At 39.0% G+C, this 15160-nt stretch overlaps 1 protein-coding gene across 2 annotated transcripts in view; it reads left to right on the top strand.

Annotated features, from left to right (window-relative positions):
* Positions 1-15160, top strand: part of REPS2 (RALBP1 associated Eps domain containing 2) — a 96677-nt gene that overhangs the window by 13984 nt on the left and 67533 nt on the right. Inside the window, exon 1 of one of the 2 annotated variants that reach the window (XM_064407594.1) lies at positions 12131-12154. The exons of the other annotated variant lie outside the window; for it this stretch is intronic. The gene's annotated coding sequence lies outside the window, so the exon portion shown is untranslated. Of the gene's footprint in view, positions 1-12130; positions 12155-15160 lie in introns of those variants that run through there. 2 annotated transcript variants of the gene reach the window in all.

The raw sequence follows: 15160 nt of genomic DNA, 5'->3' as shown, positions 1-15160 counted from the left end.
TTTCCAGCTGGCGACTTCCACCAGCCAAGAGAGCTGCTGGTTCAGCACTTCTCTGCATCTGCCAGGAAATAAATAAATAGAGGGATGAGAAACGGAAGGGATGTGTTCTTGTTCTTTTTGTCAGCTTTACTTAGGGCTTTTTTTTAATTGTATGCCTTACTAAAATGCATTACTTTGAGAAGATTTCATTGAAACTAGAGCTAAATCCTATCACCTCCTTGGTTTCCTTAGTTTTCTGGCATTAAGAAAAATGCAAGTGCTTGGACAGTGGTGGAGATGGATTCTTATCTATTCTGCTATTAAATAGGCCACAGACACTGGGAGGTTGAATGTTGTCCCCTGAGGGCTTGCCAGGAGTTCTGTTTGCAGGCACACCTTGCCCACAGAGTGCTTTGCAGGATGACCTGCACCTGCACCCCCCATTTGATCACTGCAGGGCTTTGGGAGCTCTCTGTCCTATAAATTCCCTTAAATTCCCCATGAAGCTGAAGACAGTATGCCCCAGCACTATTCTTGTTCCTTTTGTGCCAGTTCTTTCTCCCAGTGTTTCCAGCCTTTGTGACTGCCATCTGCCTGGGAGCTGGAGAGAATGTCTGTTCCTTTCCCCACTCCCCCCACCCCCTTTTTATTTATTTTTTTAAAATCGTATTTAGGCCTAGGTTCCCAGTGACCCCAAGTGATGTCTCATATTGGGGATTGAGAGGAACAGGCAGATTATCCTTGGCACAACAAGGAAATGAGCCCCTCACACACAGTGGACCAAGTCAGCATATTGCAGTTGATAGCTACTTCTAAATTGAATACCCAACATCATTGCCATTTGCTCATTCCTCACTCATTTGTGTGAGGAGGCATTAATTTCTTCAGCTATGTCTAAGAAATCTCGATCATTTAGCATTGCTTTCACTGCAGGTTTCACTGCCTGTGGTGAGAGAACTGCCCTAGTTGTGCTGGTGTGCAGGATGTTCTTCTGCTTGCCTAAAGTCTCCTTTGCAGCAAGATTATGTCTTATTACAAAACATTTCTCTTGTGATAGGTCTCATTAATTATCTCCATATCTATTTCATCCTTAATTAAGAGGATTTTGGAACCTTCTGAAAGTACTTCCAAATTTATTTATCTTTAAAGAAATCCAGTGGTTTTTATTATGAGTAAAAATGACTAATAGACTTTCCTTAATTTCTTACTATTCCTCTGTTTTTGTTTACTTGGAAGGAACATTTGTCTTACTTTTAAATTTTTGTTATAGAAATGTTTAAGTATAAACATTGCAGGAAAGTACTTCTTTATATAAAAACCACACAGCTATGCCCAGTGGAATTTAAAAATAACAAACTCCACCATTCATTTTATGGCAGAAGTGTTTTTGCTGATACTAAATCCTGGAAAAAAATTATGTAAGGTTATCTAATTATGAGCCAAACTTACCTTGACTATGTACCTTTTGACTTTGTAAATGTGGTTTTAGATCTGTATAAAGTGCTTGTGACGTGTTTTGTTTGAAAGACTATTTGGAATGCAGAATAGTTTCAGAAGATGTATGTTTGTATTAAACCAGCTTCCCCAGTCTAGAGAGATGTTTGTGCATGTTCTGAAAGTGCCAGGACTGAGCTTCCTCTGAGAGGCGGGATACAAGCAATGGGCAATGCTCACCTTCATCCCTGTAGCCCCGCTCAGCTGGGTCTGGATATTCCTCTGCTCTTCACTTCATTTCTGACTCTGCTGCTTTTGGAGCAGGAAGGTGGTAGGAGAAGACCAGTGAATCTGGAGTGGTCAAGGATCCCTTTAGTGTACAGAAGGAAGAAGAGGGTTTGGTCATTAGTGAGAGGCTGCCCAGTAAGACCAGACTTTGTAATTTTCACTTCTCAAAGTAAGACAGGGAAGAAAACAAAGGATAATCAGTGAAGGCATGTCTGAAGTTTTTGTAGATGTTAGGTGTCATTGAAAATTAGTGATCTTTCTGTACTTTTTTCTTGAAATGGCTGCTGAGGTACAGACCGGTGGACACAGTCTTGTCTTTCAGGTCTTAGGACTCATGTCCTAAGTTGCCCGTGGGTTGTCATCCCTTGCTCCTGGCCTTCCACACTGCCTTTGCACAGGAAAAAGGCAAGTGGCAGCATGGACACAGCATAGCACTTTTCATGGGCCAGTGGTAGCAGAAACATTAACTAGTTCAGAAACAGCTCATGGTACCTGAGGGCTGTGCCAGCACAGAGAAGGGGCTGAGCTGTGTCAGCAGTGCTGATAAGACCTGTGAAAATCATGATCTGGGAAATGCTTTTCTTGACACTTCTGCCCTTGTTTCAAACCAAATGGACACCAAGGCTTATGAGTCCTGAAAAGCGTTGGAGAGAGTATTGTATGGTGTGATAACATCAGCCACATCTTGACAGGAGGCTGAATAATCTACAAGCATGGAAAGGACCTTGGACCATCCCTAAATACCCTTTCCTGCCTATAGCAAATTCCCATTGCCATGTATTGAGCAATTTGTTAATCCTTGGTGCTAACTCTACAGCTTTTATAGGTAATTGACTCTACTGCTGCCTTGTCTTTGGGTTCAAGGTTGTTTTTAAGCCTGATGTTGTTTGTATCCGGTGTAAAGAACAGATTATTCCTCTCCTTTTTCAAGCCTACTGCTACCATGCCTCCTTTTAGTTTAGGGCTGCAAACTGACATTTACATTTGGACATTTCTGCAGGATGTCTTGGGGAAGTGTAAGCAGAGAAAGTTTTTAATCAAGAATCTTTAGGTAGTATTTGCTAGTAAGACAGAAAACAGTGCAAATGGTCACAAAGGATGTAAAAATAAAGCCCATATGGGAGTGATTCTTCAGAGAAGTGGAATTCCACTGTGGCTTTCCTCTGTGTTCTAAGTGGGGAGTCCCTTGTTCCTGAGGCTCACTGGTATGTTTTCAAAGGCCCTGGGGAGCTGCAGTGCCAGGAGAGGTTCTCCATGTGGACAGGGCTGTACCTCCCATTCTGCTGGTCAGAACCACTGATCATGGCCCTCAGGACAGTCAAAATGCATCAACCAACTGCAGGATCTTTACTCTCCATCCCTGAATTGTGTCTGGGGTCATTGTCTGCCCTGAAACTCTCCTTGCCCGGCTAATCCATAAAGAGCTCATGGAGATGTTGAGGTTCATAAAACTATGTTAGTTTCCAGCCAGGCAGAGTTGGAGTTTCTATACATGTGCTGAAATGGTGGATTGTGTTGTATGTTGTGTTCACCTGTGTCTGTGTTCATTCCTTTAAATTCTAGTTTTAAAAACATACTACTGTTAGTGGCTTCCTTGTATGGTCGTGTACACATCTTGTACCTGAAACCAGCATTGGTGGTGGACCAGAAAACAAAAACCTCATAACAGCACCCGGTGTTCAAAGGGTCCTCAGCTGGAAATACTGGCACCAAACTGAACAAACAACCCCAAAATTAAGATTAGAACCCACAGAAACCCCCCAAAAGTCATCTCTGCAGGAAAGGAATGAATTCACATTGCTCAGTCAGAAATGTTTCTTATTAATTCCTTTAAAAACAAGTCATATATGAAGCTCTTGGGAGCAAAATAAGTTGGATGATTGCCATCTCATATGTCTGTCAAGACTTACAGAACATCAGCAATTACTATGCAATTTCATTGCAGAATGCTTAATAAGGAGACTGAGGAGAAATGTTAAACTCTAGAACTGCTTTTTTGTTACCTTCCATTTTTTTCCATCTTATTCTCAAAGTTTCATCTGACATGGACTCGTTGAATGTGCTGGGTTTCCATATGCTGCACCCTCATCTGTGGGCTGTGTTGTAGGTTGGGACCCAAATGGACTATAAATGTCTTGCTCAGGAATCCAAGTTGCACACTACCCAAAGTTTTTGTAGAAAATAATTTTCCTCTGGGGAGTGTCAAGGTTTTTAAAGTTAATACTCTGTGGAAGTGCCTCCAGCTTTTTTACCAAGAAGGGGAAAAAAATCTGGTATTCTTATGCAATCTGAATTAAATTTGTACTGTTGATGTGTAATAAGTACAATTATATCCCTCATTAAAAGTTCTTGTTTAAAAGGACAAAAGGTTTTGTATTCTTTCAGTTTGAATTAATTCCTTTTGACATTAAAGTATAGTGCCAAAGATTTTCAGTGTTGTGGGAATTATTATTCTGAAAGCAGTTCTGAAGGATTTAAAACAATAAGAGCCTGGATATGGTGCCCAAATATTGTGACATTGAAAAGAAAGGTACAGAATACAAATAAATTCTATTATAAATGATAGTTTAATTGAGTCATTTTGCAGGACTTAGTCATTGTGAACAAAAAGTTTTCTGTATTTCTGAATTTGGAAGGATGAAACATACAGGTAAGCAAATAAAATTTTAAAAGGGCATGGGTATTTTTAAGAATATGGTTATCTTTCTGAAAAATGTTTTTTTTTAATTGGTATTGCTAACTGTATTATTTATGTGGCATTTTGAGTGCCTTTTCCTGCTTAATGCATTGTGACATTTGCAATTGTCACCCTTTTTTTTGTAATTGTTTGCATAGGAACCTACAGATTATCAGTCAATTTATGTAGTTCTTCGGGTTTATTTGAGAGAAAAACGTGGCACAGCTTGTTTTTTGGCAGAGTTAAAATCATCCTGGTTTTGCATGTACCTAAAGATCACCTGACTCTACAGACATAAAGTTCCTCAAAGCTGTATTTTATGTGTCAGTATTAAATACCCTCTTTGTGGCAGTAAGGTATGTGCAGTGCTGAGAGTCAGGATTATTTGTGACATCAAATATTTTTTTCCCCAAATATTTTAAGATATGGACTGAAGAGAAAATTTTTCTGGGAATTTGGAAGTTTACATTTTTTAAAATGTATACTGGACAGTGCTGCTTTTAATTTCTTGTTGCTAGTTAGAGTAGGCAAGTTGTTTTAATTCAGAACTACTGTCATACCATTGATTATTTTAAAAGTAATTTTATCTTAATGTTTTCCTTTTTTATAAAATCTAAGAGTCTTTCAGATAGTATTGCAAAATATATATACACTGATTTGTTTCTAGAGAAAATGTGCTTGTGGGTAAATAGTTTGATTTTTTTTCTGCTTAAAACAATTTTTTAGGGGTTGAAACTCCTCAGTACAGATGCTGTAGAACAGCTTAGAAAGTTAATATGGCTAAGGACTTGAAGAAAGAAAAAACTCCCACTCATGCTCATCAGCAGTGAACCCGCAGCTGTGGTGAGAAGCAGATCATCAGTGGAGGTGCTTTTTTGTTTTCTTGGTGAATGGGTCACCAGGAGAGTAGATGTAAAACTGGCATTTTTCCCCTGCCCCTGTGCAAGCCCCAGCACCTTGTAACACTTCTCCCTCCCCCCAAAAATTCCCAGTATCTTGCATCAGCCCTTCTCTCCCTGTCAGCCCACCCTCAAAACCAACGATGAAATCTATATCTATAGATTCTATATCTACTTGTATATCTATTTTAAGTATTTACACATGGAAAAATCACTCCTGCTTTCTGACTGTAAACACGGTTTCATCAGCAAAATAAAACTAAGCCATAGTTGAAAAATGACAAGTGAAGAAATGTGGCAATAATGTGTTTTCTGTTGTATTCAAACGTTTTCCTCTTCCATTTAAACTTGCTTTCAGTAAGTTGTCAGTAAAGGGAACATCTGAAATTTAATTTCCCAGTGTGAAATAAATCTTGAGATGTCCCAAACTGACAGCAGTTTCTGTGCCAGTCTTGCTGGGCAGCAGCTGGGGAGGTAGAGCAGTATTTGTTAGGTGGGACCAGAGTGAAGGGCAGTGTTGGGAATAGGACTTCCCTTGTTATCTTGCTTCTCATGCCTAACAAAGTGGTTGTTGTAAGTCCACTAAGCCAACAGATTCCTGTGCAAAAGCACTAAGGGAATTAAAAGCTTAAACAGTTCCTGCACTCTGAGGAGTTTAAATGGTTTAGTCAAGGAAAATAGGGGAAAGAGTATATATTTGTTAAGTACTTCTGCTTGTTCTCAGTTACGCTTTAAACAACATAGCAGTTAAGAAACTCAGTTTTCAAAACTAAGTTTGAAAACTGAGTTTCAAACCTTGAGCTTTCCTAGTGAATTTCCATGGGGTTGTTTTAATATGAATCTGAGAGAAAGAATTAGAAGAAAAGAATTTCTAGCTCAGTTATTCAAAGACTACGCGCTTAGTAAAATACAATTTTATTAAAATCTGCAGTTTGTTTTTTCTGTCTTTTAAACTGCTGTACTTTGGCTCTTTTTGTGAATATGATGTGGGGTTTAATTGCACGATAAACTATTTGTGCTGCAGGACTTTCATTTAGTGCAGAAATTGTGCAAAGTATAGGGCAGAGGGCAGGAGAAGGAAGAGAGGCTGCTGCCTTTAAGAATTGTTGTGCAACATAGGCTTGGGTTCTGGTATTTAGTTTTCATTTACTTTAAGCAATAATTTGCCTGGAGACTTCTGTCTAAATATAAAACTTCCCAGTATTAAAGAACAAGAAAGAAAATAAAGCAATTGAAAGGAAAAATGATTGCTAACTAGTTCATTCACTGTCCTGGTGCATAGGCTTAATTTTCAATACTGAAGCAAAGTAATGCTAAAAATGAACAGATATTTAGAAAAGCTGTATGTTGCAAGCTTTTGCAAATAATTTTTTATTCTGTTATGTAGTAATGTGTACAGATGTCCTTTTGTTTTTCTAGATTAATGCCAGAAAGTCCTGTGAAAGTCATAAAAGCCTTACAGCTAATATCCTTAAATGCTTTGCCTGCTGTGTTTTCTCCTCAATAATGGAGGTGCATTAAAATAAGCATAATGTTAATTGTTGCATTAAGACCAAAGAAATGAGAAACTGATTTTTTTTTTTTTTAATTTCAAAAAGTTTGCATTTCAAATACCTTGTGAGCTCCTCTTGCACGCGCAACTGTGCTGAGAGGTGGGGAAGGTGTTTCAGCAACAGCCATGAGTGGAACTGGTACATAGTTGCTCTTTCCCAGTCTGCTTTTGCTAAGCTTCTTTTTCGTGAATGATGGGCCAATGCAAAAGAATTGCTCAATGGAATATTTAATTTAAGGCAGGTTGTAAATGCTGAATATGCAGCACAGCAGAAGATAAGCACGGAACTGTCTTCAGATGGCAAATGCAGACTTACTGTCCTGTTTTTGGGTTATGCTTCATTTGTGAATTGCTCTGTTTGATTGTAGAAGGATTTCTTGCAGGGTTAAAGAAGTGCTAGCTGATGTACTTTGTGTCAATCACAAATAGATTTCAGGATAGCTATTTGTAATTCAGGTCTCATTTGATGCAGAATTCACAGAATTTTTTGAATTTTGTGTCAAATGAGACCTGGATCACAAATAACTGTACTCATATCCTTACAAAATCACTAAGGTTTGACTGGACCTTTGTTTCTTGCTTTTCAGATAGATAGTAGTACATTTCCTGCAGTGATCATTAGTGCCTTTGGAGAGCTGAAATCAGCATGCAACATTGGTCACAGATCTCTCTCCATTTTACCCATCTCTCCAGAATCCAATAAATCAGCAGTCTTTTCTCTTCACAATGTTTTAATTTCTCCCTTATTAATTTGCTGGTTTGAGCTATAAATTTTTGTTGAAAGTTGTGCCAAGAATGGAGAAATGAAACAGGGATTTGCATACCTATAACAAACCTGTGCCATTGGGTTGTTCCCCTCAGCTGTGCAAGTGTGTGAGTTCCTTGGTTTGGTGCACAGACACCCTGTGTGGAGAATTATTGATGTCTTAGAAGTCCAAAGCAATATTTGACAGTCTTTTGCAAGTGCAAATTCGGCTATCATTATCTGTATCAGATCAAGAGGGAAAAGTTGGGCAGGAATGGCTGTGGCAGTGACATGTGATGGATCATGCAGCATCTCTAATAGCTGAGAAATGGGCTGCACCATTCAGTGACTTTTGCCTTTCCTCAGTGGACCAGCCTAAGCTGTTCCACACAAATTGCCACTGACCTGATGGTTACAAAACCCTCTTACAGAATTTCACTCCTGACTTACCTCTTTGTCAGTGAATTATGCCCATTTCAATTGAGTGCAATGCTCCTAATAACATGTCAGTTAATTTTAAACTGCAGAAATCTTCAATCTGCCAAGAAGACTTGGGAAACAAGCTTCATCACTTGCTCCCTCTGGGGTTTTGGAAAAGGCGTAGTATAAAATACTCTGTAAGACCTTTGGTCTCCTTTTCTAATGTACAGAATTTAATTTTTGTAACCACAAATTTAATTTAAATTTAAATTTTAATTTAAGTTTTGTAACCACATCGGTTAAAAAAAGCAGTGGTTTTTCTAATTAGTTTCTGAACCTTTAAAACCATGTTGCTAAAGTTTAATTCTGGACAATGATCTCTCTGTAGTGCTGTGGAAGATTTTGTAAGACAGTGTTTTTAAGTGATGTATTATTTATTTTTGCATACTGTGGTGGTTGGGTCTTAGAGTTGTTTTAAGCAATTAAAGAGTAGGGAGGAAATGTAATAAAAAGTGTAAAGGTGTTGCTGAACTGAATGTTTAAACACTCATCTGTATTGCACTGGCTGGAGTGAAAAAATGTGGTGTTACAAATCATATGTTAGAGAAAAATGTCTGAAAAAACCTTTATTCCATTTCTTCACTGGAACCAAGGCCGATTGAAAACAAATAGATCCAGAGGGATCAGCTAGAGTTTTGTCTTGTAGAAAAAACTTGCTGTTGAAGAGTCTTGTGTGGGAGAGGCCATCCAGCTTTGATCAATCTGCCAGGCTCTCAAAAGTTCAGTCCAGAAACCTGGAGCTGATAACTTCACTGCTGTATTTTTTTGGCCAGCTCTGTTGTGTATCACTGGTTAGGTTTGGGTCACTATATTTTGGTGAGGTCTGGGAATATTTCCCAGACGCATATCCTGTAAATGCCTTCTGCATGGAATTACTGACAGGTGCTCCAGGAGCCTCCTGTCCCCCTGCCATGGCCCTGAGAACCTTCTATTCCAGTGGGCTTTTGGCAGGGCAGCCTGTGGGTCCCATGGGCAGCCAGAGACACGACAGTCATGCAGCTGATCCACAGATCAGCACAGCTGCACGAAGTTCAAGTCTCAGCTCAGTTTAGGGTCATTACCTCTGCTCTTATTTCTTTCAGTAATTATAGAAGCTGGTTACTCCTCCTGCATTTAAAAGGGTTTGCCCCAGAAGTCATGGGAAACCTGACTCAATTGCCAATTTTTTAGAGCAAAGTGAGCCATCTCTGAGCCTTTGTCAGCTCATCTCCCCAGGGAGGGGTTTTCCAGACTCCTCTGGAAACCCTCACTCAGGGATATGGAAGGTCTGCAGCCAGGCTGCCTGTGCCGTGAGCTGCTGGGGCATTCTGGAAGGGGTGCAGTGCTGGCAGCATGGGAATGAGAAGTGGAAGTCTCTTGAGCTTTGGGCTAGGATTTTGTAAGAGTTTGTGGAAGGAAACCTGAAGAACAGATCAATGCACTTGTAGTCAGCAGTGCTACTACTGCTTGAGGCCAGAAGAGGTTGGCAAATTGAGTTAAGTGATGATGACTACTGAAAGGGGAGTTTGATTACTGCCTCTGCCAGTGACCTCTGCCTATGGCTTTTTAGTTTTTCAAAGTACCTCATTATTTGGGTAATATCCTGTGTATTTGAACTCAAACAGCAGAAAACTCATGTTTCTTCTGAAACCTCAAAAATTTTTGAATTTCTTCAGGGGCCTTTGTACTGCAGTGATGCAAGTTGTTACTAAAATGTAAAAAAGCTAAACACTGGATGTATTTCTGTAATCTTTCTAAACAACATTAGATGTCCTCTGTGTTTGATCTTATGTCATCTACAACCCACACAAGTGTTTGTCCTGCATGATTAAGCCATGGCCCATGTGGCTCAGTGTCCAAGTGTTTTGTCCCTTTGCAGAGGGGAATTGAGTGAGGTGTCTTGTTTGAGTATGATCAGAGATGAAGAATTTATTTAGGTCTGGTTTGTGACTGGGTGCATCAAGACTGCAGTGGTGGGTGGAGGAGTAGTGTCTCATCAACAAGTAGGAAAATGTTTGCTAAGAAGAAAAGGCTGCTCACCTTCCAAGATAAGTAGGGAAATGTTTTTGCCTGGATATGAGAAGATAAGGGCAATTGTCATGAAGTTTGCTGTCGGTCACTCTTGGTATGCTTTCAGCTGTGAGAACGCCTACAAATGGAACAGATTGTAAAGTTATCCTGGCATAGCATCTGAGAGTGAAACTCCTGAAGTATTTCCTTGTAGTTACAAAGAAATGTGGAAATAATAAGGCAGCTGTTGTAGAGGCAGCAGGAGCACACTGCAACACTGTCTGTAGGCAGTACTCTAGGGCTCACCGTGGTGACTTAAAACAACTTTGTTTTCTGGGGTTCACTTATAGCAATGCAGTTACTTGGACAGAACAGGAAAAGAAAGATTTGACTGTAAAGGCACATATTTTGGGTAGCCTTGGCTTGAGTTAAACAGTGGAACTGTTGAAAGAAATTTCTGATAACAGTTAATTTTTATACTTTTACAAAAACGATTACAAGCCTTTCTGCCCACTTTCCTTACTATTCTTGACTTCAGCATTTATCTGGCAGTAGTCTACATTGTTTTTCCTTAGGTGCTAAAAGGGTCTCTCAATTTAGGAAGATATTTTGATTGTTCATAACACATTGTGGTGTGTCCACAGGAGATGTTATCTCCTTGTTGCTAAGCTTTTTCTTTGCACCTTAGGTGAGTTTGGCAAGCTTCTTTATGGGTGGTGGGGCAATGATTTCACAGACTATTATTTATACTGAAGCTTTTTATGATGATGTTTTAACATGAGAACAAAATGGAGTTGTAGTGCAGATGTTCCTCATTTATTGAAGAGTAAGTTGCAACAAACAGTTGATGTTTGCTTCTTCAAAGGGTAAATTAAATCCTGTCTAGCAACACCTTATGGAATTTTCTGTAATACACGTTTGTTTTGTATTAGTAGTACCCCAACTGAATTTGTACTCCATCAAGAAATAAGGCATCAACCCAACCCAATGAGAATTTATTGTTTTCTTCAGAAAAATCTGATTTTTCTCAGTCTGTGGTACGCTGTTAAGAGACTGAAATTTAACAAAGGTAGGATAAGGATTCTCTTTATGAATGGCAAATGACAAGATTCATTTATATGCTTTTGGGCGTTCTTGGAGCGTCCAGCATTTAAAATGGTTTCAAGTTCTATTATAAAATGTGAGTGTTTTCAGGGTTTTTTTAAAAAATCCCTCCTAGGTAGGTGTTTTAATCCATATATGAACTGCAACAATGAAGAGACAATTTTTCCTTTTGTAAAAGAAGGCTTGGACAGATTGCAGAAATGTTTCCTTCAAAGGTTTGATTTTTTTAGGCTGAGTTTCAAGTTATATTTAATTTCTAATTTGCATATGTATTGACACACAGTATATCTATTATGAATATATTTTGATATATATTTTTTGATATCTATATCTGTTTTGAATTGATTTTGAGATACTTTGGGCTAGTAATGAGCTCAAGCTTATACATGAGTGTCATATTTTTAAGTCAGTGAAAATGTACTCTCAAGATGAAACTATGCTAACAGATATATAGTGTCAAAAAGGGGGCAAGGCAGCTGCAGATTTGGCTGCTACCTGGAAGTCACTTTATAAGACTTTAAAAGAATGGAAAACAGAGCAAGACAAGAGAGGCTTGCAGTGATCAACTAATAAAACAAAATCTGTAGAAGGAAGAAGAGAATTATTAAAACAGCAGTGGGGACTGGGGAAAGAGTAACTCTATTATTTAGTATGGTGTATTTGTTTGCTAATGAAAGATGTGCATTTTGTTTGTGAATTGCAACTATGAATCTTTGATTAAGCATAAGTTTAAAAGTTTATATTCCATAAGTGTGGATAGATAGAATGTAGGAGAATAGAGATAGTGGTGAAGGTAGTCTCACCCCTAAGGAGTTACAACTGTTCTAATTATCAAGCATTAAGAACAAGCCTGCCCTTAATAGGCCACAGCTGGATCCACTTAGGAGGGGTATTGTAAAAGAGCAGGTTGGCTGGTTGAGATATGAGATGGAGTTTGTTGGCTGTGCAGAGGAGAAGAAGAAGGAGTCAGTGCTGTGAGGAGCTGCCTGTGAGGTATCATTGAGAAGGTATGAAACCTTTGCAATAAGATGGCAACACAGATATGCTGCTCGTGTAAAGTATTTATTGAAATAATAAGTAACTTTGTTGTCTAAGTAGTCTAAAATGCCCTTTAGTAGTCTAAACTGCAAGGATTTTGCATGGCAAAAGTAGTGTTGTCCTTTAATTTTGCCATGATCATCCTGTATTTCCATTCCCAAAGGATATGGTTGCAGCTCCTGTGCAAAACATGACATTTCCACTTGAGCTAAAAAGCAGCTCCCCATTCACTCTCACTCACAGTATAAGATTTAGATACTATTTTTGTTCAACCTTCAGAAAATGAAAGTTTTAGGAACAGATGGATATTTTGGTTGGCCTGGTTCCAGCCCTGGCCAAATTTCAGTGTGGATAGTTACATCCTGCCTCCCTCAAGCTCTTGCAATGTCAGTTGCTTGTGGGTAAGGGGAGTTCAGGATAATGTCTCTGCTGAGTGGACAAGAATTGGAGCGTCTGGGTTCTGTTCTGTCGCATCCTGGACCTTCTCTGTGTTATGTCCCTAGATATGCTCTTGAAAGAGACGAGGTGAGCAGGAAAATGAACAGAAATCCTGGGATGACTGGTGCCTTTACCATATGCAATATATAAAACATGTAGCATTAACCATCTGTAGGATGAGCTTTATGAAACTCATGTCCAAGAGAATTAAATGCTCTTGGCAGGGACTTGAATCAGAAGAAATTTGGATAACCCTTGTGGAAATTTTCTACAATTTACTTGTTTGGATGGGGCAGTGTGACAGCTCCGTGCTTGCCATTTTGCTTACTCTTACTCCCTTGCTTCCACAGTTGAGATTTGAAAAGCAGATAAAGCATCTATAACTCAATTCTGTTTACTTTGCAAATTTCTGTGGGTTTTCAGATTTTAACAGTGATTTTTGGCAAAACTGTGCATGCAGCATTTCAGAGAGTGACCTGCTGAGTATCTGTGTTGCCATATCTAGATGCAAACTGATTATCTACAAAGAAGGTGGAGCAGTTCAGTGACTAAATGGATTTAAATAAAAAATCTGATTGTTGGCATCTTTGTGCCAAGTTCTTGAAGCTGGAGTAACTTATTCTCAGACTTTATTTTTGTGTTCCAAGCATTACTAAAAGTTTACTTCTGCTCCTACACATATTTATGGACATGTGCTGAATTTATCGATCTTGTTAATACAAATGTGATACAGATAGGGAATGTGAAACACAGAACAACTGTAGATGCATGAATGCTGTTGTTGTAGCATTCACTTTCCAAATGGTGAGGAAAAAAAGGCAAGGGGGTTTTGAAAATAATTTGCTTCATCTCTTTCACCTCTGTAGGCTTTTCACATACTCTTAAAGGTATGTGTTTGGTGAAGGTGGTGCTAGGTGTTCCTATCAAAGACAGAATGAAGTATCAGCAAATGTGTGTAACAACCTCTGACCTAAGGCTGTAGGTACTGTTATCATGAAAATAATTTACTTGGTGTGGTGATTGTCAGATATTTCTCAGGAATGGGGCTTCTTAAACTCCACTGTGAGACTGACATGAGATGAAAGTGTCCAGCTTTTCCACATTACATGGAGGTAAATGGTTGAGTAGCCTTTGTATATTAAAGACCCAAGGTTGAGCATGGGAAATGGCATTTCTTTCAGGTATATTTCAGTGGTTATATGTATTAGCATGCATCAGCAGCCTTTATTCTCTGGCAGACATTTTCTTGTCAAGACTCCTTAATAATTGAAATCTTTTGCTTATCAGTGCTGACTCACATGTCCTCATAGCTGTATAATTCAGATCAATATTTTTGTGACTTGTGGTATGCTGGCATTACCAGTCTTCCCACTTGAAGAGAAGTACTACTGCATGATTCACATGCTTGGCTTTCCTTAGGCATGCACAGCTCACTGTTACACAAGAGAGAGGACTGGACAGACCCTTGCACTGACCAAATGCCACTGCCCTGCTCCTGCCCACAGGCTCTTTAAAGATTGAAACCGGTTGTATTACTGGTTGGGGTTATTTTTAACCTCTGCTAAGGAATCAACATTTTCCAGTACATAAAATGGTTCTGCTGTTACGCCTCATTGTCAGACTTGGAGTTTGAACCTGGTTTTGTGTTTGTTTCTCGCAGTTCTGTCAGTGGTGGTGCGGACAGTGGGTGCTGAATCGTGAGCCTTGTGGTTCTCGTGTTGGCATAAAATGTTCTGCTTGGAGCTGATGGAAAAGTGTTTCCTGTTCCCAGAGGGACGTGCTTTCCCCCCAGATGTATAAAGGTGTGATGGAGCACTAGTGCAGGCAGGTGTGGATGGTTCTGGGTCATGCTGGGAGGAGGGAATTTAGGGAAACCCTGATGGTGCTGTCAGCAGGTTTTTGCCTAACTCAGGGGGTTGCTCTCTGCTGCTTTTAGCACTGTGTTTGCTATGTGATGTTGTGAAGTTTTTGCAGTTTATCTGCAGCTTGCCTTGCAATTTGAAGTTACGGTGTTCTTAAATGTAAAGTGATGATCTTGCAGAACTTAAACCATGAGAATGTATTATAGTTAGCTTTTTAAAAATAAATTATGTGTGTGTTGTTTTCTGTGCCATAAACTAAGCTTATTTTAAATTTTGTTTTAAACATTGGAACCCTGCTTGTTTAAAATAGCTTGATTTTTAGTAAGCATTTCAGGTAATGTTTTAAAAAGTCTAAAATAGGTAAAAAATCTGTTTTTAAAAGACAGAATGACAGAATAAAATAAATAATTACAGAAATACCACTGATATGGTGAAGCAGAGGTAAGGAACTAGTGCATGGCAGAGCCTCTTCCTATGTACATCTGGGAATGTAATGCTCCAGCATATTTCTAATGCCTTCCCAGTCAGTAATCCTTGATGTGTTGTTTCTTACTTTGCTTTAAATATTGAAGAAATAGATATGTAGCTCTAAGCTCCAAGTAGTATTACAAATGTCTAAACAATGATCCATTGAGAGAGAAATACCTGTTCAAGAATGTAGGAAAACTCGTCTGT

This window comes from Passer domesticus, chromosome 2 (assembly GCF_036417665.1).
Source record: "Passer domesticus isolate bPasDom1 chromosome 2, bPasDom1.hap1, whole genome shotgun sequence".
NCBI lineage: Eukaryota > Metazoa > Chordata > Aves > Passeriformes > Passeridae > Passer > Passer domesticus.
The sequence above is the reverse complement of the archived record's forward strand: the minus strand, read 5'-3'. Positions and strand labels throughout refer to the sequence as shown.